Consider the following 24,140-nt stretch of genomic DNA (forward strand, 5'->3'; position numbering starts at 1 on the left):
GCTCTCTTTCACGTGACCTAGACCTTAATTAGCATGGCAACAGATTGTCATTTGCATGTACGTGCCCCGGTGAGTAGATGGGAGGCGAGGTACATGTGGGGGAAGGATAGCGGCACTTCAGGGCCAGTTTGCTTAACAGACCCTGAAGGTACACTCATTTCTCAATTTGTTTTTGTAACTTATAACACTACATGAAATTATCCTGAAAGACTGGAGCATTTTTGTGTAGTTAGGTGCAATTAAAGTACTGTTATTTATATTTTAGAATTCGAGAGGTTTTCTTTTCACTCCATTAACATTTACTTTGCCATTTAGCCGCGTTTCACATGAACAACAGGAAAGGGAACGCCACAAAGCGTCATTATTTTTCAAACTGGGCCCTGTACTCCTGACAAAAGATGTACTTCAAACCTGCTGGGAATTTCCGACTCTGGAGAACAGAGCTGCACAGCGCTGCAAGACTCCTTTCATTTAGCAGGCAGCAGGATTTATACATTGTATGCCTTTGGCTGTTTGCTTTAATGTAAAAGTGCCTCATGTGCTGCAGAGACACAGCTTTGTTCTTACTTTGATACAACAGCAATTCAGTGGTCCTAGGTTGTAATTTTTTTTTTTTTTTTAATTCTGGGAGTGACTCATAAAATGTAAGACAAGTCATACTTTATAGCTTTGCCTTTACTCGTGTTTTTAAGTAAGCATCTTATAGTATTATAGTAGCTTGCCATCGCCAGTGTGTGAATGTGTGTGTGAATGGGTGAATGACTGAATGTAGTGTGAAGCGCTTTGGGGTCCTTAAGGACTAGAAAAGCGCTATACAAATGCAGGCCATTTACCATTTACCATTAGTGTCTTTAATTCATCAGATTATGTCCTCTTTTTGTGAGAATGATGCTTTATCTTGTTCCAATCTCCTTTAGATGTGGCAAAAACATTCAAAATTCTCTTTTATAATTTGTTATGGTGGTTGTCATTTATACACACGCTACTGGCCAGTTTAATATCACACATCATTGCTCATGCTGTCAGTGGCTGCTAACTACGCCCATTCAAATATTCTCCGCAGTGATTTGCATCTGGGCTCCAGACACTGATCAATGCACCATGGCTCTATTGTTCACACAAGTGTTGGCTGGGTGTAGCTGTAGCAATCAGATGCCTTATCTCACATTAGACAGATTTCTCTGGTGAAACCCTAGCCATGGAAAATAAAAGGAAAATAGCTCCGTTCCAGTTCTCCGTAATGACCGTTCGCCTGCACTGAGGGGCCACGTTGATTGACAGGTAGAATCCCTGAAAGCTTCTTCTGACATGTTATTGCTCTGGGTCAGGAGCAAGCAAACAGGATTTAGCCCCCAGATTCCCCTGTATCTACTCTTTTCTGCCTTTCCGCCCTTATTTCAGTCCACTATCTTTCTGCCTCCTTATAAAATTTTAGTCCCTGTGCTGAATTATTGACTTGTCTCCAGTCCTGTGAGACTAAGCTGGTGGTGTGTTGTTGTCTGACAGCAGGAGAGCCTTTATTTCTGTTAAAGCTCAAAAAAGTAAATCCGAGGAGATGGTAAGGCTACAGTTCATGCACAATGCATGCAGCATTTTCATGCAGTCATTTAACAGATATTACCATAAAGATACCTTCAGTCTTACATAACCTCACCTTTTTACTTTTTGTAACTATGAGATATCAGGTGTTTCTTGGGAGCAAAGTCTGAATGAGGTCTTTTCTGTTCTGATCCTTGGTACCTGATCGATTGGCTTGTTTGTGTTTTAAAAAGTCTACTTTTGCATGGATTGCAGATTTTTACAATTATCAGTTCAGATAAAGTGTTGTGAAATATTTCTTGCATATGTGCAGTTAGGTAAACAGCTGAGATAGTCATGCTACCTTGGAGGACACCTAAAACCTGAGAAATGCACAAAAGCCAAAACCAGAGTATTTGTCCTTGTTGTGACACATTTCTAGAAAGTGTGTATGCGTACATGTTTAGACCTCTTTGTGAGGACAGAAAATTGGCATGTCACCATACTTGTGGGGACCAATAGTTACTTATGGGGACAAAATGCCCACCCCCATGAGTTTGAAGGCATTTTTGAGGCTCAAAATGCAGTTTTAGTATCAGGGTTACAGTTCGGTCATGGTTAGAATTAGTCATTCTTTTTCGATAGTTAGGGTAAGCGGCTAGGCAAAGCATTATGTCAATTAGAAGTCCTCACTAAGATATGAAAACGAGTGTGTGTGTGGTGTTTCAGTTTACAGACGTATACTCTATTTTGATTTATTGTTAAAATTTCTAGCGCATAAAATAGGCTGTTGGCTTGTCTCTGAGATAAGTGCAAATGGAAATAGGAACTATCCAGCCTTTTTCCAGAAACATTTGATCTAGCTGAATTCTTCTAATTTGCGGTATTTAATGTATTTCTGAGTCGACCAACAAAATAAAAGTGAGATGTCTCCCTAGCATCAAATGATTCTTTTACTTTCTTGCAGCATGAATGAAATTTAAAAGAATGATCTGAGTCATCATTACTTCTTTTATAGCAGGTATTATCAAGCCTGAGACTACTGGATTACAGCTGTAGAGAATCAATACTGAGAATTGTGTTGGTGTGTGTGTTCACTTATTTATGCATGTCGGTACTGCAGTTTTTAGCACATGTTCAAACAAGAGGACACGTGTGGATTTCATGCAGTAGTCTGTATAACATTAGAACAGTGTAGGACACATTGGATGGAACAAAAAATATAAATGCATGTATGAGAGCCACACCCTTCTGTATGTATTTGGGAAACTCTGACTAGACAAGCAGAATAAGCTTTACATATGATGACATCGTCTTTCTGAATTCTGATCTGATCTGCTGTTTTGGCTGATATTCTCTTAACTCTAAAAGCTAATGGGGTCTTCTCGGAAGGAGCTTTTGTGACGGGTTGGTTTTCGTCTTATCTGTTTAAACTCAGTAACCTGAGACTGTGCCTGGAAACCACAGGTTATGCAGGGGAATGTTGATTCATATGGCAATGAAGAAGACATTGCTGCTGAAGATGAATGCTGCTTCATTGTGCTGGAGTAATTATTCCCATAACAAGTGTGACATTTCCCCCCAAGCTTTGACCACAGCTTTGAGCAGTATTGTTCGGCTCAAGGTTACCATCTGATGTGACTTTAAATGGGCTCGAAGCCCTGCTATGAAAAGCTGCTGCTGCACGTGTGTTGTGAAATTACCTGTTGCTTAGGAACCAGTGTGACTTCATGCATGATCAAGACTTTACCAAGGTCTCTGAACGACAGAATTTTTCTGCAGAATTTTCTGTTCAACTTTAAAAACAAACTATCTTCTCATCCTACTGAGGACATACCCTTTCCTAACTGCCTCTAACACATTATATCTGTTGTTTTACTAACATGAACAGAATTGTGAAAGATAATTTCCTATTCAGTGTTCTAGGTGTTACTCATTCACTCCTTAGCATACTGTTTTACATTTACATTTCGACGGTTCAAAGGGATGTGTAAAAACATATTTTTTTGGATGCACAGGTTTTGGTAAAAGACGCCCACGTGTTCATCCCGGGCATAGAGGTTGTCATTAACACAATGCATAGTGATTAAATCTTCCCACGCTAATCATTTGCATCCCGGCTATTTCAAATGGTGTGAGCGTCACATCTGAAACCTTACATGATAAACATATTTGAACAGCGTGTGCAACATCTGGGAGTGAATAATGATTTTTTTTTTTTAATTTTATGAATATTCCAGTTTTTTTTTTTATTTGTTTAATTTCTTTAGTTAAAGGCACTGAAGCAGATCATGAACATCATTATTATCATTTTAGTAATAGTAGTAATAATAATATTATTAATATCCAGGGGAAACAAATTGATACAAAAGAGCTTCATTTAAAATGTTATTATTTACAGTAATAAATTTCTGCTATTACATATTATGTATATTGCTATTACATTATTGCAAATAAACATCATATTTTTCTGACTTTTCAAAGAATTTAAGGTTAAAATTGAAGTACATTCAATGCACTTATCAGCTGAGCGTGTTTCATAAAAGGGTAGCCAGTCAAAAATAGTTTACTTTGCAGTCCCACAGTGTCCATATCAGATGCAATTATACAGGTGTTTCTTGAGATTAACAATAGAAAGAGTGAAACGTTTTAATGTAAGAGCTACAATATAATGCAGATATAGTTCTAAGAGAGTTGTGTGGGTGGCTTCTAAAAGCAGCTAATCAATGTCCTGTAATTACTCGCGAGCAGCAAGGAGAAAAAAAAATCCTTGATTAGTGAATACCAGTGAAGTAAAGCCATGGACACCGTCCCAGCCTCTCTCCCTGATTTGCACTCCCACTGTGAGGGGGAACGGTCGAATGAAAACTGCAGATGCAGTCACCATCAGTGGGGGCAGCATCAGAAGAACAGCAGCAGCACTTCAAATGAAATAGGCATAGCAGTCATAAATTTTTCATCTACAACCAGCTTTGAGGCAGGAGAGGGGGCAGGCCTGGCAGGCTCCAATTCAAGGCTTCTAACAACAAACCAAGGCTTTCAGAAACAAAAGGTAGCTGGGGGAAGGGCACTTGAAATGAGAAACAACAACAATCCTTTGTTTACAACAGATGAACAAAGAGCGGTAAATAATAAAAGTCAATGTTTAGCTGCCATAACCGAGAAAATCTGCCAAGCAAGCGTGGCAGAAATCATGACAGCAATCAAACAGATGAAGGCAGAGCTGCATTTGTGATAACTGTTAGTCACAATTATGGCTGGCACAGCGGCGAACTTGAAGGGGTTACTAAAGTGCAATTTATTTTTCATTCGTTTCATCATTCATTTATTTATCTTATGATTTATTGCTTTACTTCCTTCATGTGTTCATCATTTTGTGCCTTACAGTGCAAACGAATCCATAAAACCTTCAGTACCTACAGTACATTAGCCGTTATATGCTTTTGTATAACAAATGGAGGAGCAGAACATAGTTTGTTTTATACTCTTAGAGTAATTGTCTTTAAAACCTGTTTTTAAATGTTGAACGCATCAATATTATGTCATACTTTATCTCAGGCATGGCAAAAATAAATGCACAGGGACTAAAGCCACTTATCTATTTTTAGCACAGTTGTTTTTAGTTAAAATTGTAAATAATGAATCTCAATTACAACATGTTGTAGTTAAAATATGGCAAATTCTGTTTTTAATTCAGAAATTTAAAAAAAGAAACAGTCTAGTTTTTATCTGCGAGGTGGATCATCCATGACCGCCCCCCATCCAATAAGCAGACAGTGAAGCTCTGCAGAACGACTGCAAATTTAATGACTGAGTTTCTCAGCACTGCAGAGTCCTCTGGGTGCAGCGGCTGTCTGGATGCTAATGCAGCCTGACATCTCCATCCTTGTTTAAACAGACCATCGTATACTGAATGGGATACTAAAACAACAGATTAAAGTCAACTTTAATGCGAAAAATCATCTAGACATTATACTACACGGCTCTTTCAGTATACTTCAGTCCCGGTCTGGTCTGATTTGATCCTGAAAATATTATATAGGCAGTTTGCAGACGACGACTTCACTGTGCTCTTTTAAGCACAACACAAAGCTCATTTTAACTCTTTCACTTTTGAATAGCATTCAGATAGAGCTGGGCGATAGAACGATAACGATATGTATCGCGATATAACTTTTACTCGATAGAGAAATTAAGCTATCGCGATAGACCTCGCCGCTCTTGTCCTCTTAAAAAAAAAGAAAAAAGAAAAAAAAAGGTCAGCCGATCCAAATTCAGTAGCGCAGAGCTGAACCAATCACAGCCGCAGTCACGTCGCGTGACTTGCTAAGTACAGAACAAGTGCCAAGCTGCACGTGTGCTTGTTTGGGAAGCAGCCAGCGGGTAATGGAGCCAGCGCATAATGGAGGAAATGAGTGTGCCGACTAGACAAATCAACCGAGCGTGACCGAAGAGAAAACCGATGACGGTTCCAATGCCGGAGAGATTGTCGAACGGAAGAGCCAAAGAAGTTCTGTAGTGTGAAGGTATTTCGGCTATTTCAAGTCTGACAAAAAACAGAGTAGCGTGCACTGTAAATTGTGCCGAAAGCAAGTCTGGAAATACAATAAACTGGTGCATGCGTCACACTGTGCGCCACGTTATTGTTTCGGTGAAAAGAATTTCTACAATACTGTTACTGTTAATTCTACTCTCTGCAGTGTTTAAATGCTTACATATACACACAGTTACTGTCCCTCCACACATACGACTCGGTTCTGCTTCTATGCCGCAGCTTTGTTTACTTTTTCCCACCGAGGCTTCTAGACTTCTGATTGGCCAACATTTCTGCACGGTTAGGAATCTAGCGCCACCTGCTGCTTTGGCATGTTCATAGCAGCGTTTTCCTTCATTTCTGCCTTTACGTGTGAACGGGATTATTTTTTAAAACGAAAACGGAAAATCTCCGTTTTCAAAAATACCCGTGTACGTGTGGACGTAGCCTCAGTCTCTGACTGGAAGCGCTAATTCGTCATTCGGCTTTTGTCAGACTAAAGTAACTGTTAAAACTGTTTGAAAAGCTAAGCTATACAACAAGGAGAGATTGAGAATTTCCTTTTAGTTCTCAGTTTATTTGATATTGACAAAAGTTAGTCAGTTTTGTCTGTTCTTCTGTAAAACAAACTAAGATTTATTTTTAGAATTAATATTTTGTTTCTAAGTGGAATTGACAATTTAGTCTGTTTCATTTGTTCTATTTTGAAACTTAAACGCTTTAGCGGCTGCCTTTTGTGTAGTTTGCAATATTTGCCTTTATTTATCTGAAAAAGTCTCATGTTCCTTAAGTACATCTACCCTGTTGAACTTATTATGGGAAATAAATATTTAAAAACAAGCTGCTGATTATTTCACATTTTACTTGTGAGCAACGGCACATTTAAATCTTACAAATATAGTTATTTGGCTTATATCGTGATAGATATCGTTATCGCCTGAAATGAAAAAAACATATCGTGATATGAAAAAATCTCATATCGCCCAGCTCTACATTCAGAGTATACATCTTTTGGACTGCCGAGACAGTTTAGCCCAGTTTGATGCTCCTTAGGCTACATGCTACATATACAGTATAGCAGTATATTATTCTCACAGTTGAGAGCCAAGGCGGTAGATGCATTTACATATATTCTGCTTAAAGGTTTAGATGTATGACTTCAAACTGGTAATGTTATATCACCTCTAAATCACAGGCAAAGGCCAAATCATATGCAGTAACCTCTTCTTGATTGGCACTTGTGCTGGAAATAAATTATTTGAGGAAAAGGTTTAATACTAGCTATGACAGTTAAACAAACACTTAGGTGACCATTTTTTCTGTAGACAATGAAAGGCTTGAATTTGCTAAGGGAGGACGGAAATATGTATGCAGCACCAAGTCTAGATCCAGCAGTGGCATCCTAGGCTATGCATTTGTTCATGAGATTATGGCCAGCGTGGTGTCACAAGGGCAGTCAGGCCACGAGCTGGTATGACTGGAGGCAGGTGGCACGTTTCTTATATCCGTGCTAAGAGGGATTAGGCCTCTGAAGAGAGAAGGAGCAAGCCTGTTTGTGAGAATGGAGAGCTGTTTGTGCAATTAGCAAGGCATTTTGAGCTGCATTTCTAGTTTCTGTGGACGTGTTTAACAACGTCTTATGAAAGATAACAGGGTCATTTCAAGGTCACAAAAGTCAGTTGCATAATTTTCTGTCTGGGGGGAAAAAATCACTTCTTTAAAAAAATGTATAACAGAACAGTGGCAGTAAATTCTGTCTCCTTAGCATACGGAATATGTTAGCTTCTGTTCATTTATGGAAAAAGTGAAGTGAATGAATCCTGTAGGTGGAGGACTCAGGATGTGACCTGTTCCACCCTCCCATCCCGCACACCATCCTGAGAGAGGCCCACTATGGAGCTGCAGGCCTACAGGGAGCATGAGAAGCCAAAGAGCACAACTCCACCAAATGGGATAAAGCTATTGGGTAATGTCGTGTGGGCTTGGCTTTAGATTGTACACTAGAGTACAAAGAGCTAAGAACACAGATTGCAATCTGTCTGGGTCAGACTAAACTGACTTGTTAGTAAACACCATTTAAATTTAAATGTGTGGCATTTATACATTCTCTGGCATTCTTACTCAGGTAGGCTGTGGCATTTAAGATCATAGTTAGTACTAAGAAACCCAAAGTGTGGCAAGAAACAGTTACACCATACAACACCACCTTGATACCCGGCAGAATGGTTTAGTGCTTTTATATCGTTTACACCAAATTTTGTGTGTTACACAAGAAACCAAGACTCAACAGACCAGACATCATCTTCTGCTCAACTTTAGTGAGTCTGTGTGAACTGTGTCCTGTTCTTAGCTAAAAGGAGTGGCAACCGGTACATACTTATTATTTGAGTAACTGTTGCCTTCCTATCAGCTCGAAGCCTTCTGGCCATTCCCCTTTGATGTCTGACATCAGCAAGGTATTGTGCCCCATAGAACTGCTTCTAACTGGATATTTTTCTTTTTTTGGCCTATTCTCTTTAAACTCTGAAGATGGTTGTGTAGAAAAACTCCAGCAGATCAGCAGTTTCTGAGATATTCAGACCATTCCATGCTCAAAGTCACTTAAATCCCATTTCTTTCCCATTCTGATGTGTCGTCTTGACCATGTCTACATTCCTAACTGTGTGTAATTGCTGCCATGTGACTGGCTGAATTCATATTTGGATTAGTGACCAATTAAACATTTATCTGGTGGCTGTAAATGCTGTGTGTTGCAATTTTGGGAAACCTACCTGTTGCAAAGTACATAGTCTTGGACTATAAGGCACACCGCATTACAAGGCGAGATTAAGTGAAACAAAACCTGACTGATAGCTTTGAGTTTGAAATCCACTTCGTAAGCATGTCTCTTAACAGGTGCCATTTTGGGGCCCTTATACACACTGAATAATATTATGTTGAAGCACAGTACATATCACTCCGCAAGGCTCGTGACTACGGTAACCGTAATGCTCCGACAATCCATCAAGTGGTGCGGCTCCGTAGCTTACCAAAGTCATACTAACACATTTTGACAGATTGTTGAGCGCCGTGTAGCACATAAAATCGGTTCAAGGTCAGTAAGCACAACCAGAATCAATACATAAGGCGCACTGTTGATTTTTGAGAAAATTAAAGGATTTGAAGTGTGCCTTAAAGTCCGAAAAATACGGTAGGTACAGGACTGATACATCGTGATGGACACAATCTTTAACTGAGTGGTTTACTGAGATTATAGCAAATGTACAGGTGCTAAAGCTCCCACCTGTTTGCAGAGCACTGGCCAGCTAATGCCCATACTACTTCATGCTCAGGTATTTATATATGATGTGTTGCGTAGAGCTATTTTTCACTTTTACCCACAAACACTGACTCTCATTGAAAAACAGAGATCTAAGGTGTTTAAATTTGTCTTTAGGAAATGCACTGACTGCAATCAGACTCATGTGTCCTGAAGTCTCTCTGCCACTGAGGAAAATTATTCATTTTAGGGTTGTAAAATTGCACTTATTCATGTAAAAGCCATAAAAATTTGAAACATTAGGTTCTTTATACAATTTTCTACCAAAATTTCCCATAATTAAATTTTTTTTTTAATTATTTTTAAATCAACCTGCTTAGAAAAAGACATAACTGCAATTGTCAAGCATGGATCTTCTCTTTTATGGAGCATAGTTTCTGACTGTCAAGTGACAGTTATAATTACACATGAGACTAAATAGTGCTCTTATTGAGTGTGAAGTGATAGCAGTGAATGGGGAGAGAATACTGATGTTCCAGCAGTTCCTGACACCCCTTTTCCTTTGTTCAAGTCCCTCCTTTATTTGCCTATGGCTGCCCCCTCCCCTTTGCGGCGAAGCAAGCTCATTGGAGGACAGCAAAGTCACGGGTTGGCGATCATTACCACCGCGTGATAGATTCTAACTGTTGCTAAGGTGTTTTGAATGGTTAGTTGACCATTCTACTAGTCCATTTGCTCTCCATCTTCACCTGCTGAATGCTCGATGATGGCATGGGATGTGTTAAAAGTGTGAAATCTCAGCATTACTCAGTTTCTCATCAGTGAACCAGACGGTCTTCGCTGTCACTGTCTGGGGTGTTGATGGTTTCAGGCAACATTTGTTGCTGAGGCTTGACCCGCATTGTGTTGGATTGCTTTATATTGAATGCCTGTTAAATCCTCTGCCAAGAGAAATTTGGCAAAGATTCATGCTGTCTGCAGATAGGCCTCTTTAGAAATGGAGCTTTATAAAAACGCAGGTTCACCCTCAGTTCAGAGCTCATGTAGAGGAAAATCTATTTCAGTACTGCAGACTGAGCAGATCACTCAAGGCAGGAGTCAGAGGAGCTCCCTTTAAACACAGTTATGTCTTCATGCAGTAACTAAAATATTGTATTTATTAAAGTCAAATTATTAATTTTCTTATATAATTTGAATTTGTTACATATTCCTGTCCATGTCTATGTAAACTGTAGTTAAATTAATGTTTTGTTTTTTCCACAATTCAAAAACGCCTCTGTGAGAATATCATTTTTTGTTGAAAATAAATCTTACCATAAAAAAGTGTTCAGTTATGTCACAAATGAGAGTTAAACAACTATAGAATTATAGAAGCATGCATCTCATTTTAAATATATCTATATTTCTGCAGTGATGATGGAAGATGGCAGTTTCATTCCTTCCATCATTAACACCCCTACAGCTTTTCCACCTACTGCTTGGAGCTGATCCAGGTGAGTTCACCCATTCAAAGTCAGTGTTAACATACCAAAACGGCAAAAAGAAAAAAACGAGAGTTCAGTGCATTACTGCACGGCTCAGAAGGTGACAATGTTTTTGCATCCCTTTTGTCACCCCGTTGCCCCTCCAACTGCCAACTGATTTGTATGACAGGCCCTTACACTCGAACGCCATCAGCACTTTTCTCCCGCTACACTCCCTACCTGTCTGCTCTACTACCCCCCTTCTGAAACTCTAGTTTAAATTTAGGCTCACCTCAGACCACACACCATCATTATGTCTGACTGCAGAGAGGAGATGAGAGCCGCTGGCCCTGTCTGTGATTCTGGGGGAGCTCATCATGCCGGCTTCACGGTGCAGCATCAGGCAGAGCTGCGCGGGACTGTTGGTATTGAGCAGGGAGGAGCGCCCCGGGCAAAATCCATCAAAAAGGAGCTGTTTGCACTGTGGGAATAGACATGAATAATCCATGCTTTCTTTACCATTTCCTCAGTAACTGTGTGTATCCCATTACATTCTCAGTTGCCTTTTCTTCAAATAGCCTAACATTGTGTTTGTATTAGCGTTTTTAGTGAATAGTGATATTTTTTAAGTATGAAGAATTTATCCACATATTTTTTGGGGGCAGCTGACTTAAGTATATGACAGGGGGGAAAAAGGAAAGAAAAAACAGTTTTATCATACTGATATCAGGAAGTCATCAGGCTTAACAAAAAGAAATGATTTGGGAATATATAAAACATCTAAAAACTGAAGCAAGTGTCACTAAAAGTATCAATAATTTCAGCTTTAAATAACAACTTTCAATTTTTTGTTTTTCTAAGCACATTTCCACCATTTACATGCCAATAAAGTGTTATTTAAGTGTTATTATGGTGCTATTAAGGTTTGAATGAAGTTGAATATGAGTTTGAATATGTTTTGTGTGATCAGGACTTTTGTTGTTTTGATCTTGGAACATATTTACTATAAAAGTATTAACATAAAAATACTGTATTATTTTATTTATATATATTATTTTTTATTGTATAGGTGCACTTCCTTTTATAGTGGTAACATGGAAATCCACACAATTTAGAATAAGTTACAGAAATTATCCCATAGCTTCTTTCTTCTTCTTCTTTTTTTTATTTGCAATTCTATATTGTGGTAATATAAACAAACCAAGATAGCAATACTGATGTTTAAGTTTTCCTCCCCTGTGGAATAAACATGATGAGTTAACAGACTCACCAGGTTTCAGGTTAAAATAGAAAAGCTAAAGCTGATGAACACGCTGTGCAAAGAACAGGCTTTGGGGGCTCTCTAGTTTTCAGATTTTTACAATGGTCATAAACATTGATTTGTGCAGCATTATTAACGGAGGGCACTCTTGAGACCTCTGAACCATAATTACTGTTTTTTCAGGGTTTTTTAATCCTTCAACGGCAAATGTTAGCACTGTACTATTTCTCAATGCTATTTCTTCCTAGATGAGTTATGCAGTGAATGCTTCCTGTAAGGAGATCTCATTCTTGGATTATAATTTAACAGACTACTGCCTCACTGTGGCAGTAACTGTGGCAGTAACACTGCTGTGCTCAAGTGCCATACTGTGCTTGTTTCCTTCCTTTTTACCATTTTCCACTTAAGGTCTTTAGTGTTCAGTAAAGTCACTGATCTTTGCAGCTGCCTCGTCCCTCCTCTGTTTTTGAGGTGAGCACACCTTTCTCCATCCAAAATGAGGTATCTATTAGTAGATAAATGGACAAATCCCCTGGCGGTGATGAATATCCAGTGAGATGTGAGGAAGAGTTTATGGGCTCTGGACCTGAGCAATTATATTGTCGGCAAATCATTTTGCTTTAATTAGATCTTAGAATATCTGATAAGATACCTCATGCCAGTTTTACTTTGTCACAGTTCTGTGCAAGCGAGATGAAAAAGATAGAAATGCTATCAAGCAAACTGAGAATTTGATTTTAAGTGAATAATTCAATTGATCTTCAGCCCACCTGGTGGTATTGCATTGCATGGGCTTAAATATCGGCATGTGATACTGCATAACTTAAACGTGCCAGTAGGGATGGGCTATGTTTATAGATAAGGATTTGTGGTGTGTGTCCTCTCTACCTCCGTCTCTTTTCTAGCCATCTCAATAAATCAGCCTTGCTTTTAGGCAGTTCTGCTGGCGAAAGAAAAGCCCAATGAAGACCTCTCTGCAGTAGGTCATCTGCACACCACCTGCACATATTGTCTTTGACGGCCACTCAAACAGGTCAGGCGGGAAAAATATCCCACTCCTTTTATTCTGCCTCCATGAGCAGCATAATCAATATGCTCTGGCTGCATTGTGCAGCTGGTGGGCAAGGCTAGTTGCTTCTTGGAGTGAGGGCAAATGCACACCAGCATGGCACATCTTGCAAAGCACTAACCTCAGGGCCATGACATCAATTAAGAAAGACAAGCCTCCTGTGCATCCGGTGCATTTGTGAGGCAAATGGGCATGAATACCTAGTGAAAGGAAAGGCCGTCATCAATGAGGTCTCTGCTGAGATGATATTGTGTCACCAATGCCCATCTGCTGAGACAGTTGTCCTAATGTTTTTTAGAGATTTTGGGAAGCAGGCTGTATCTGTTTCCTTGCAGAGACTCATATGAGAATACTAATATGTCATTTAGACTCCCAGTTAACATAGAATAAAAACTGAGGGAATGGGGGAGATGATTACAGTCGTGTGAAAAATTAAGAACAGTCAGGTCTTCATTAATTACACTTGATTAATTGATCATCAGCAAACATGAGCGCGTGTATAAAAGCAAATGTTTTGGCAGTGTGCTTGCCTAGAGCATTCAGGTGTGTGTTAATACAATGTCACTATCTTCCCAGAGGATGGATGTCCTAGCAAATTCATGTCAAGGTCAGACCATGCAAAGCTTAGAGAAACTGCAAAAAGATTCTCACCGGCTAGAGGCTTTAGTTTGTTAAGTCTTAAACTTTTGCAAAGTACAATTACAAAAAGACCAAACAACTACCACTTGTTTAGAAGCATTGCCAGGGGAAAAATTGGGGTTTGCAAAGTTGTATTTGTAGTTGAACAAACAATAACATTTTGGATGAACAGATAAAATTTTGGATCTATGAGACCAAAGTGGAAATGATATGGGTGGCCACAGGACCTGGATACCTTACAGTCATTGAATTGACTATGAACTCCTCTGTAGACCAAACATTTCTACAGTTAAATCTCACTACTAAAGTTTGGCTCACATCGGGTCATCCAACAAGATAATGACGCGAAGTAGAGTACAATTAGAGTACATTTTTAATATTTTTTTTAACACAAATTGTTTTTTTGATTCTATCTTGTATAGAATCAAAAAAAAAAAAAAAACGTGGCAGTTAGTGAGCTTTAGACAGACTTTTTTTCACAAGTCATTGCAAACTGAAAATGCGACTTCTTTAAGTTAAGTTAAAATTATATTATAAGTATGATTTTTAGAGTCCTGTTTTGAGCTTTTTTCAAACTGGTTAACACACATAGGTCTGGCTTGTCTGAACAAACTAGAGCCTTTCTGTTTCAGTCTCTGCTTCATCTACCAATCCTTTAATAACAGTAGAGCTGCTGCCCAGGTGCAAATGGTGCAATTCGATGTTTTATTTATTTTGCTTTCACAAATTGATTTGCTAGCTGAGTGTCAGAACCTAATCTGTAGCAGCGATGCTGGTCGACACCCACATCATGTTTTCATTTATACCTTGCAAGGGAGGGGTCAGCATTACGCATTCATTTTATTCTGGACGACAGAGAGAGCAATTCCCCATTTCCACAGAAACTATGTTTCTGTCACTCAATTTCCCAAATATGGCATATTGGTGATGGTGACTCAAAATTTTTTTTGTATTAAAATATGTATGAATCAGTAAGGAACAAAGCCAAATTAATGAGAGAGGAGATGAGATATATAGATATATATATATATATATATATATATATATATATATATATATATATTTATTAGGGGTGCAACGATATTCGTATCGATATTGAACCGTTCGATACAGTGCTTTCGGTTCGGTACGCATATGTATCGAACAATACAACATTTGTAATTTCTTTTATCAATTTTCCTTCTGACGATGCTGTCTGTGTTGAGCGCTCAGTGAATCTGTGTTCGACTACTCCGCCTAGGCTGCACTGTCGAGCGCAGATCCACTGAGCGCTCAACACAGACAGCATAGTCAGAAGGAAGAGCGCAGGGCAAGCTAGCGAGACAGAAGTTAAGCTCTACTTGCAACAGGCAAATTGAACCTCATTCAGATCTGGCGTTTGGAATTATTTTGGTTTTCATGTGACGTATGACCCTGAAGGTAAGTGAGTCATGGACTAAAGTAAAACAGTATGTTGGATGTGCCATGCAATGCTCAATTACATTGGTGTGAACTAGTGTGTTAGCGCAGTTAGCTCCTTAACGTGTTGGCCGTCTAGCCCCATGCACGGAGTGATCGGCGGTAGCTCGTTAACGGAGATTTGCCGTGTTGTGGCGTTAAGGTCATTTCAACGAGATTAACCTGAAAGCACTAGTGGGAACACAACGAATATGACTGCACATTTACGCCGACATCATCCTAGTGCAAAGACAAGTGGAAGCAGACAAAAAAAAGCAAGCATGCTACTAACTTTAGCCGAGTCATTTAGACAGCTGTTAGCACATGATTCTCCTTATGCTGCTGAGAATATAGCCCAGAAGAAGCGGATAGTATAGCTTTTATTTTGGAAAGAGCCATTTCTCTGTAATAAACTCTCTTTTCCAAAGATGAGTGATTCCTCAATCAGATACAGGGCTTGCAATATCGCTAGCCCGACGTCCCGGAGCTAGCGATTTTTTTCAGTCGGGCTACCAAAATCTATCTCTTCCCTGCCCGTCGGGCTATTGTAGGAAAAATATATGTCAATGCTTTTGCATTCTTTCAGAAATGTAGCTGGGTAATTATGTCATTGGCATCGGTGAGCCACTGTCAATATGTGACATATTGAAGTCGCGTTTGAATTTGCGCTTGTTTTTTTGCTTTCACTTTGCAATCATGCGAACTGTGTATAGAGAGCGACAGCACTGATCTGTGAGTGATGATAATTTGTGCACCAATTCCTCTGACATCGTCTTATTAATCGTTAGCTTACTATGCAAACATGACAAGTGAAATCTCACGCAGCTTACACATGTGAGAGGTTGATCGCGCAGAGAATCGCTGAGCTTATGTGAGTGAGTGTGTAAAAGCATTTCAGTTCTGCTGAGCCAAATAAGACAGGTCAGGGTGAAGAAGTGACAGCCAAAGAAAAGCTTACCACAAAACGGAGAAGTTATGACAAATCAGACTATAAGGCAAAAAGAAAGTGCAGCTTTATGGTTTCATGGACAAAAGAATTTCTGTGGCTGCGATATGATGAGCTAAATAACCAGGGCTGCACATAAGTGGTCCGCAGGTGCGCATTCGCTGTCAAAATAAAAAACACGCACAAGGGTTAGGGTTAAATTTAAAAACTGTACTTTTGAGTTAAAATATATATTTATAATTTTAATAAATGACAAATTAAAAAGGCATGAACATTTTTTTGTATCGAAAAAATATCGAACCGTGACACCAAAGTACCGAACCGAACCGTGAATTTTGTGTATCGTTGCACCCCTAATATATATATATATATATATATATATATATATATATATTCAGTTTTATATATGTTATGATGGTTTTCACCTCAGCAAGCAGCAAGGCTGGCTGTGACTGCAGTATATTTTCCACTGCCTTGTTTCCACCCTTCACGCCTCGCTACACAGGGTTGACTTTGACGTCAGGTATGCATGTTCTGTTTTAAGTCCATTTTATTTTGGTTTCCCTCTGAAATACATCCAGAAAGATAGCAAGATGATGTGTGCGGTGCAAAAGCTTCAAGAGCAAATGAAGAGCTCTGCATTTCTCTTGATGGCTGTAACTGAGCGATGATGGGCAGGGCATGGCTGCCGTCCCAGCGTCATGGCAGGGAACTGGAGTCTGGAGAACCGGCATGTCTTCCTCTCTTCTCTCAGAGAGCTCTGTTTGTTGCTTGCTTTCACCGTCTGTCACGCCGCAGAGCGCCATGGCTACCATTTTTTTCCATCCTGCCCATCACGGCATATTTCACTCTCACATACTCGACACCTCAAAGAGGAAACATGTCATCCTCCTCTCCACACATAGTGCTAAAAGGCCCCAGTGTCCCCTGCGGGAACTCTGCTCTTCCTCTGCTGATCGATCTGCTGAACCCTCGCCTTCATTCATCTACCTATCAATCCGTCTTCCTGTCTTTATGCCTTGCCATTTGTCTCCAGTCTTTATTTGCTCGCAGAGGATCTCTCAATAGCTTTTGTTAATAATCAATATGGTGTGTTCTTCTCTGTTTAGAATATAAATTATGAATATTAATGCATTTAATATAGATGCTGGACATCCTGTGCCCAGTGTGGACTCATTGCTCACAATGAGTGGACTCCCTCCAGCAGACCTGCTTGCAATGTAGGCTGTATGTATGTTTGAATTTTGCCTTTTATTGCAGTTCTCTTCCTTAGATTGCTTTTTTCCTGTCTACATTCAACCCCCACATGAGGTATATTGATTGTTCCAGTGCACTAATTATCCTTCTTGGCCTTGGATGTCTGTGTGAACTACAGTCAATACTTTTATTGTCATGTCTGGATGAAAAAAAACTGTCTGATTACAGAATTAAGAGCATATTTTGGTTCTTATATTTTATAAAAGTGTTTCCTTCCTAAATGTCTCTGCAGTCACTTCCTGTGCCATACAATGAGGTCTTGACTTGGCTTGTCAACACCACTGTGTGGGTGAAGGCACTGTTTTCACATGCATCCATGCATACATTATTATAATATATATATATTCTCTGTGTGTGTGTGTGTGTGTGTGTGTGTGTGTGTGTGTGTGTGCGCGCGCGCATGTGGACAAGCCTTGTGGGCAAAGGTACAGGTTGGTACATCCTGCTCTGCCACCATCTGTGCTCAGGCAGGGATCAGGCCACTTCTTACAGACACATACTATTTCCATATAGCCACACAGATCTGCTTTTATTTGTTTAATGTTTCTAGCATCAAAAATAAATAAATATAATTTTTGCTTGATTTTATTTGTTGGTTGGTTGTGGTTGCAGCTTGGTATTGGAGCAATTACTGGTCCTATTTTGCCCCTGTTTGCACATACAGCACATTATCAGAATTTACCTGTCAAGCTATGACGACTGTGACATAACCTGTTGGTTTTTCTGAAATTTCCAAGCCTTGAGCAGAGCATTTCATAAAATCTCTACACAGCTAAATGCACCACTAGAAAAATACAGTGCACTGGTTCTCAAAGGGATCCCTCGACCTTATGTTTAATTATACATGTACTGATCCTAAATTACAATTCCAGATATGTCCTCACAGTGAATGTATATTCATGATTAAAATTTCAGGTGCATCTGTAATTGCCAGGCATAATGATGGTGGATTGGGAATCAATAAGTGCTGGAGCCAGTGTCACTTGTGACCTTTGTGTGTGCTGACAGGAGCCTCATCCAATGACATTTTAAGCCCATAGGTCCCCATGGATAAGTGCTCATCGGGCGGTGTGTAAATGACACTCTTGGCAACCTCTGTGTGTTGCTAAACAGTGCTCAGCCGCCTGACAGAGCATTTGAATGCAGAGAGGCAGACGTGTGTGTTCATGTGAGCTGCACCCAAAATATCACTTTAAATGTTAAGTCTACATCCTCCCTAATAAAATGTTGAAAGGTTTTTTTTTTCTGTCACGCATATCTGTGTGTTTTTGAAAATGGCCCAGGCAAAATTATTTATACCTATTTTAAAAGTTGTGATATATAAATAGGATGATTTCACCTAGACCTGAGTTGCATGCTAATTGGTACCTCTGACAGAATGTCCTTGGGACAGATGAAGCAAACGCTTTTTGGAGCTTTTTGGAAAGACATATCAGTGCTATGAGGTTAGTTTTATCACACAGCAAAAATTAAATTCCCTTGAAAGACTTGATTATCACAGGACAGTCTATATCTCAGCCGCACAGAAAGCACTTGATTTTGGTGGTATAGCCACCTGGCAGAACATATAAACACCTCTTTTCAGTCATTCATAGAGTGCTGAAACATTAACACCAAAAATGTTAAACTAATTAAACTATTTTCAGAGAAAACTGTTAAATAAATTATAATTATGAGTGCATCCTTCATTTTCTGCTGGAAAATAATAACATAGGGACCGGCTGGAGAAAGGTACAGAGATCGTGGACATCAATAATTCCTTTATTCAGCAACACAGACGAGATTTATAAACCCAGATGAGCTCAAACATCTGTCTGCCTGGGGCACATTGTGACCTTGGTAGCCTTTCTCCCACCAATCCAACGGAGTCCCTTTGCCCAACCTTTTTGGCACTGCCGCCTTTCCTCACCTGCGAGGCACCCTCCTTGTTTCAGTACTCTCTCTCGCCGAGACTGAGGCTTAAACATGCTCAGTATATGAGGAAGTACACCCTAGCGTCAATACCATCTGCCAGCTCCCCTCAGGGCTCCAGCCAGGTGCTGGGCATGCTCTCACCCCAGCTATGCCACAACAGCACTGCCTGCTGGGATAAGCCTGCCTGTGCCAACTGTTGATCATCATGCCCTCTCATTCTCGTCCAGAGATTCCCTATTAATACAAGGAAAAGCTGTGCTTAGTATACTACGTCCACAGTAGACCAAAAAAATGTGTTTTTTAATTTTTGATGAAAGCAGACAATTTCCAGAAGCCATGCTTCAATCTTTGTTGTATGTTGCTGCACTCCTCCCCTGTGTTTACTGCTGGTCTCCCAGGTTGTTCCCCTCGAGAGGCAGCGTGGAAGCACAGCTTTCATTTTCTGGAACAAGACTACGATGCCATATTTAGCTGTGCGTCTGCTCTGATGCTGTACTGCTAAATTAATCACTGTTAACACGGTGACTAAAAGCACCAAGCGCAGCTGCTTATTGCCACATTAGAAACAAGGTTGAACAGTGGAAGGTGGAGAAGTTCAGCCTAAGAGCGAGTGAGGAGGTAAACTGGATTTTTAAAACCCAAAGCCTTACTACCCTTCATTTGATGGTGCAGTTGTTGTTTAGCCAGGCTATAAAGGCATTATTTAAAAGGCACAACCATTATTTTTAATAAACTGCAAAAACTGCATATATCAAATATCAAAAGCATTATGTTTAGCCACAACTAGCCAAAACATTGTTTTCTTTCTTTCTTTCTTTCTTTCTTTTTTAATTACATATATATATGTAGGGAACAGCAGTAAGCATTGTAACTCTTGCATGAATCAGAATCTTGTACACAGCCAGCATACACTGTCATAAGTCACGTCCACACACTTGCAGTCACAGGCCTTCCTTCTTAGCTCAATTACTAAAAAAATAAAAAACAGATGCATGCCACTTGCCTTGAGAGGGTACTAAACATATTTTATTGCTCTTTAATAATTGCCTTTTCAACATTGTTATCTTAATGCACCCACTTTTACAAGATCTAAGGGGAAAAAAACATTTACTAGCTCTCAGGAGCAGAGTGGCAATCTTGGATGTGATGTGTCTCACCACCTATGTGCTTGGTCTGCCTTTAGCCTGCTGTTTGGCTCCTTTATGAGACCTGATTCATTGGTAAGCTGCAGCAGTATTATATTAATAGATCTCTGTTGAACCAGAATGGCTCTCTTGTGTGCTACACTCATAAGTTTTATGTTCCTGGACAATAACCTGTAAAAAAAAATATTCTCCTGACTGCAAATAACTGTAGATGTGCGCAGGATTTATTACAATCAGAAGTGCTTGTTTTTACATTTCAAAATAAATTTCAAAACCTTGTGCTCAAGGTCAGAATGTACAACTGCATAGAGGAGGGGCTTATACATAATATATACAATATACTGTTAATTAGCACTAACAGGAAAGGATGCCCCCAGATTTCCCCTGATTTTGGTCTCATTTGCATAAATATAATGGGGCACAAGAGAGTGTAAAACCCGACGTCTGTCCTCCCCAAGGGGAGGAGGAGAGGTGTTAGTATGATCTGGGTGCACAAGTGATAATTGTTAGAGCTGTTATTCTGACGCTCAGACCATAAACTACGCAATGTGAACAAAGACTGGGTAATATCTCTGGCTAGTTATCTAGATTTCTTTCATATGTGCACTTATTTATATTCAGATATTCAAATGGGCTGTCTCTGCTGCATTTATTGGGGAGAGTGGAAATAAGTATTTGTTTTAAAACAGGTACACTTCCACAATAAGTGTAATGCTAATGAAAATGAACTCTGATCAATTGCCATATCTTTGCGTATACATGTAAAAGGTTGTGACATAAGAATCTTTCACTTGTTTTGCCTAAAACGAGGAATCATTACAAAAGAGTTGAATGATGGTGGGATATGGGGGGTTGGGGACTGATTTAAGGGAGTGGTGATACATTATTCACATGGGCGGGCGTGCGGGGGGCCTTAAGTGCCAAATTAATTTGTTTTTTCTTTCCAGTTGGACGGCAGTATAAATGGGCGCTGTCAGTCGTGCAGTAAAGTGCTGCGCATTCATTTAGACAAGTGTTATTGCTGCACTGGAGCAATACGGTTTTAGCAAAGCAGGCCAGCCTGGTGGGTGGAAGCTGTGTAATTATCTTTGGTTCCTATGATGGCAATCATTGCTAAAACAGCCAAGTGGTCCCAGAGCACAGCAGGTGTGACTGTCAGACTGAAGGTTGGTGAGACGGTCGGCAGATGTGAGTGCACATGAGCACCTTATTTGAAGACAGAGAAGACTACTGTCTACATTTGTCTTTGATGGCAATGGTACACTCATAATTATTTGTGAAAAAAAAAAAAAAAGGGACAGATTCAAATAAAATCTGATTTATTACTTAGTGTTCAAAAAGTCACGAAAACAAAGTCTCCTAAGAGACCAGACATATATCACAAAGTGGATCCCATCTAATTACTCCTATACCCCCAGCAAAACCATATTTTAAGCTTGCCATCTTTCATGCCTCTGTATAATGATCTTAAAACATAGTTTCGAGCAGATTAATGTTGACAGATATGGTGCAGATTAAAGCGAGCCCAGCAGATGTTTCAATTTATTTTCCTCCTTTAAAATTCTGCCATTACTACTAAGCAAGTCTGACAACGTGCAAATACAGAAACACAGACATCTGCTGCGTTTCAAAGGAAAAGGGGAACGTAAAATGAATACTGATGTTGCTGGGCTGCATTTATCTGCCTGACATTCAAAAGCGCTAAATGCTCTGTTTGTTCTCTGTAGCACAGAAGAAACTTTGAAACGTGCCATACTTTCAGTGGTGTGGGTCAGACAGATGTTTGCCAAGAGATATGGATGTTATTGATGGTCTCACACAGCTTGGACTGTCAGAGATATTGAGACCAGTTTCCTATTCTGACTGCCTGGAGTTGGTTCAGCTACTATGGACAGTCAGTAACATGAGTGATGTTGACTGGTAATACACTCTAAATGTAAAATATAGGAAATGGAGGTTGGACCTATAGACTTTAGCTTTTAGAAATGGTGGACCAAGCCAGAGTGCATGCACTGCCCACTGGACTCCACATTTTGAACCCCTCGCTCTAGCTTTATGGATAACGGCAAGTTAACGGCAGCAGCTTGGGCCAGAGGATGAACTTCTAATACATACACAATGGCTAATAAGTGCTAAGTAACATACAAACATTTTTCTATCATTGTCACTCACAAAAACTGGATATGCATATTTGTCACAATTGCATGTTTCAAATATCACACAAATTTTAATATTAGACAAAGATGTTAGCAAGATGTAAATGAATTTTGTCTTGGGGATAATGAAGGTGCTTTTTGGCAAAGTTGAGACAAGCTTTTGCGTTCTTTTTGTAGTCGTTTTTTCCTTTGAACTCTCCCATGGATGCCATTTTTGCCCAGTCTGTTTCTTATTCTTAAATCATCACCTCTAACCTTAACTGAGAGAAGTGAGGCCTGCAGTTCTTTAGATTTTGTTCTAAGTTAACTTTGTTTTAACTCTTTTACCGTACTTCACTTTTTGTCAGACAGGTTGTATTTAAGTAATTCTTTGATTCAACAGGTCTCTCAGTTATCAGGCCTGGGTGTGTCTATTAAAACTGAGATCAGCTTTCCAGAAAATTTGGTTAGACACAGTTGATTCATGATTGAACATCACTTTTTCACACAGAGCCAGGCGGGTTTGGATAGCCTTTTTTCCCCTAAATTAAATCATCATTTAAAAACTACATTTTGTATTTATTCAGGTAAATTTTGTCTAATATTTAACTTATTCAATTGTTTCAAATACACAAAACAAACAAAAAAAAGAACTCAGGAGTGGGGAAATATACACTTTTTCACAGTACTGTTGTACAGCTCCTCACTACTCCAAAGGCACCAACCAACACAGTCAAGAGGTCTAGTTCAGTTGTATCCCTAATAATGCGTTGTTTTAAGCCTTAATTAGCTTTGGGAGCCTGCCTCAAGTGGTCATTCAGGGAATGGCAATTTTTGGCATGTTCTGTTGGCTTCGTTTTTCAGCCCTGAAGGTTAGCACTTGGTTGTTCCTGATCAGTCTGCTCTCCAAATACTCACCAGCACAATGAACAGCAAAAGAAGGGTACACTTTGCTTCGCTTTGCTTAAAATCTTTTTTTTCCTCACTCCAGCCCAAGTCAGAAAAAAATCTGTCCCTCCTCATATTTGTAAAGACACTGTTTGAGATGATCAACACTCACTCAGCTGACTAATGAGGTGGATTCAGCATGGGCAAAGGTCTCGGTTGAATGTCTTTGTTAGACAGGCCTGCAGCCCCATTTCTTTTCCTTTTTTTTTTTTTGCAGGCAGTTCCCAGGGGAGGCCTTGCAGACTGCCTAATTGAATCAAGTACATATGGTGCCTCCCCCTTTGCAGCTCGGCCCCTCCCTGAATGAGATGAGCGAGGAGGAGAGCTTCAGCTTTGATGCTTTTGTTCTTCTCAACATCATGGACGGCTCTGGGGGGCTTCACTGCAACTAGTTGACTGGTGGATGGAGAGGCACACCATCACTACAGAATCATGAATTCATTCTCCCAAAAATCCTGAAGCTGAAAATTGGTGTTTTAGACTGTACAACACTATAAATTTCTAGTCTAGCTTTGGACAGAAAGAGCTGACCCAATCAGAGAGATCCAAATATTCAACAGCCTATTTAATCTGTATGTGATGCAACCACATTATCACTCATGTGCCAGTGGGCAG

The 24,140-nt window shown here is 39.7% G+C and overlaps 1 protein-coding gene across 4 annotated transcripts in view; it reads right to left on the bottom strand.

The window, feature by feature from the left end:
• stra6 (signaling receptor and transporter of retinol STRA6) overlaps positions 1-24,140 on the bottom strand; it is a 66,831-nt gene that overhangs the window by 23,925 nt on the left and 18,766 nt on the right. Inside the window, exon 4 of one of the 4 annotated variants that reach the window (XM_085282229.1) lies at positions 11,067-11,255. The exons of the other annotated variants lie outside the window; for them this stretch is intronic. The gene's annotated coding sequence lies outside the window, so the exon portion shown is untranslated. The remainder of the gene's footprint in view (positions 1-11,066; positions 11,256-24,140) is intronic. 4 annotated transcript variants of the gene reach the window in all.

The sequence above is a fragment of the Mchenga conophoros genome, linkage group LG7 (assembly GCF_057382185.1).
Source record: "Mchenga conophoros isolate Kocher_MC1m ecotype Shallow Benthic linkage group LG7, M_conophoros_male_GT1.1, whole genome shotgun sequence".
Classification (NCBI taxonomy): domain Eukaryota; kingdom Metazoa; phylum Chordata; class Actinopteri; order Cichliformes; family Cichlidae; genus Mchenga; species Mchenga conophoros.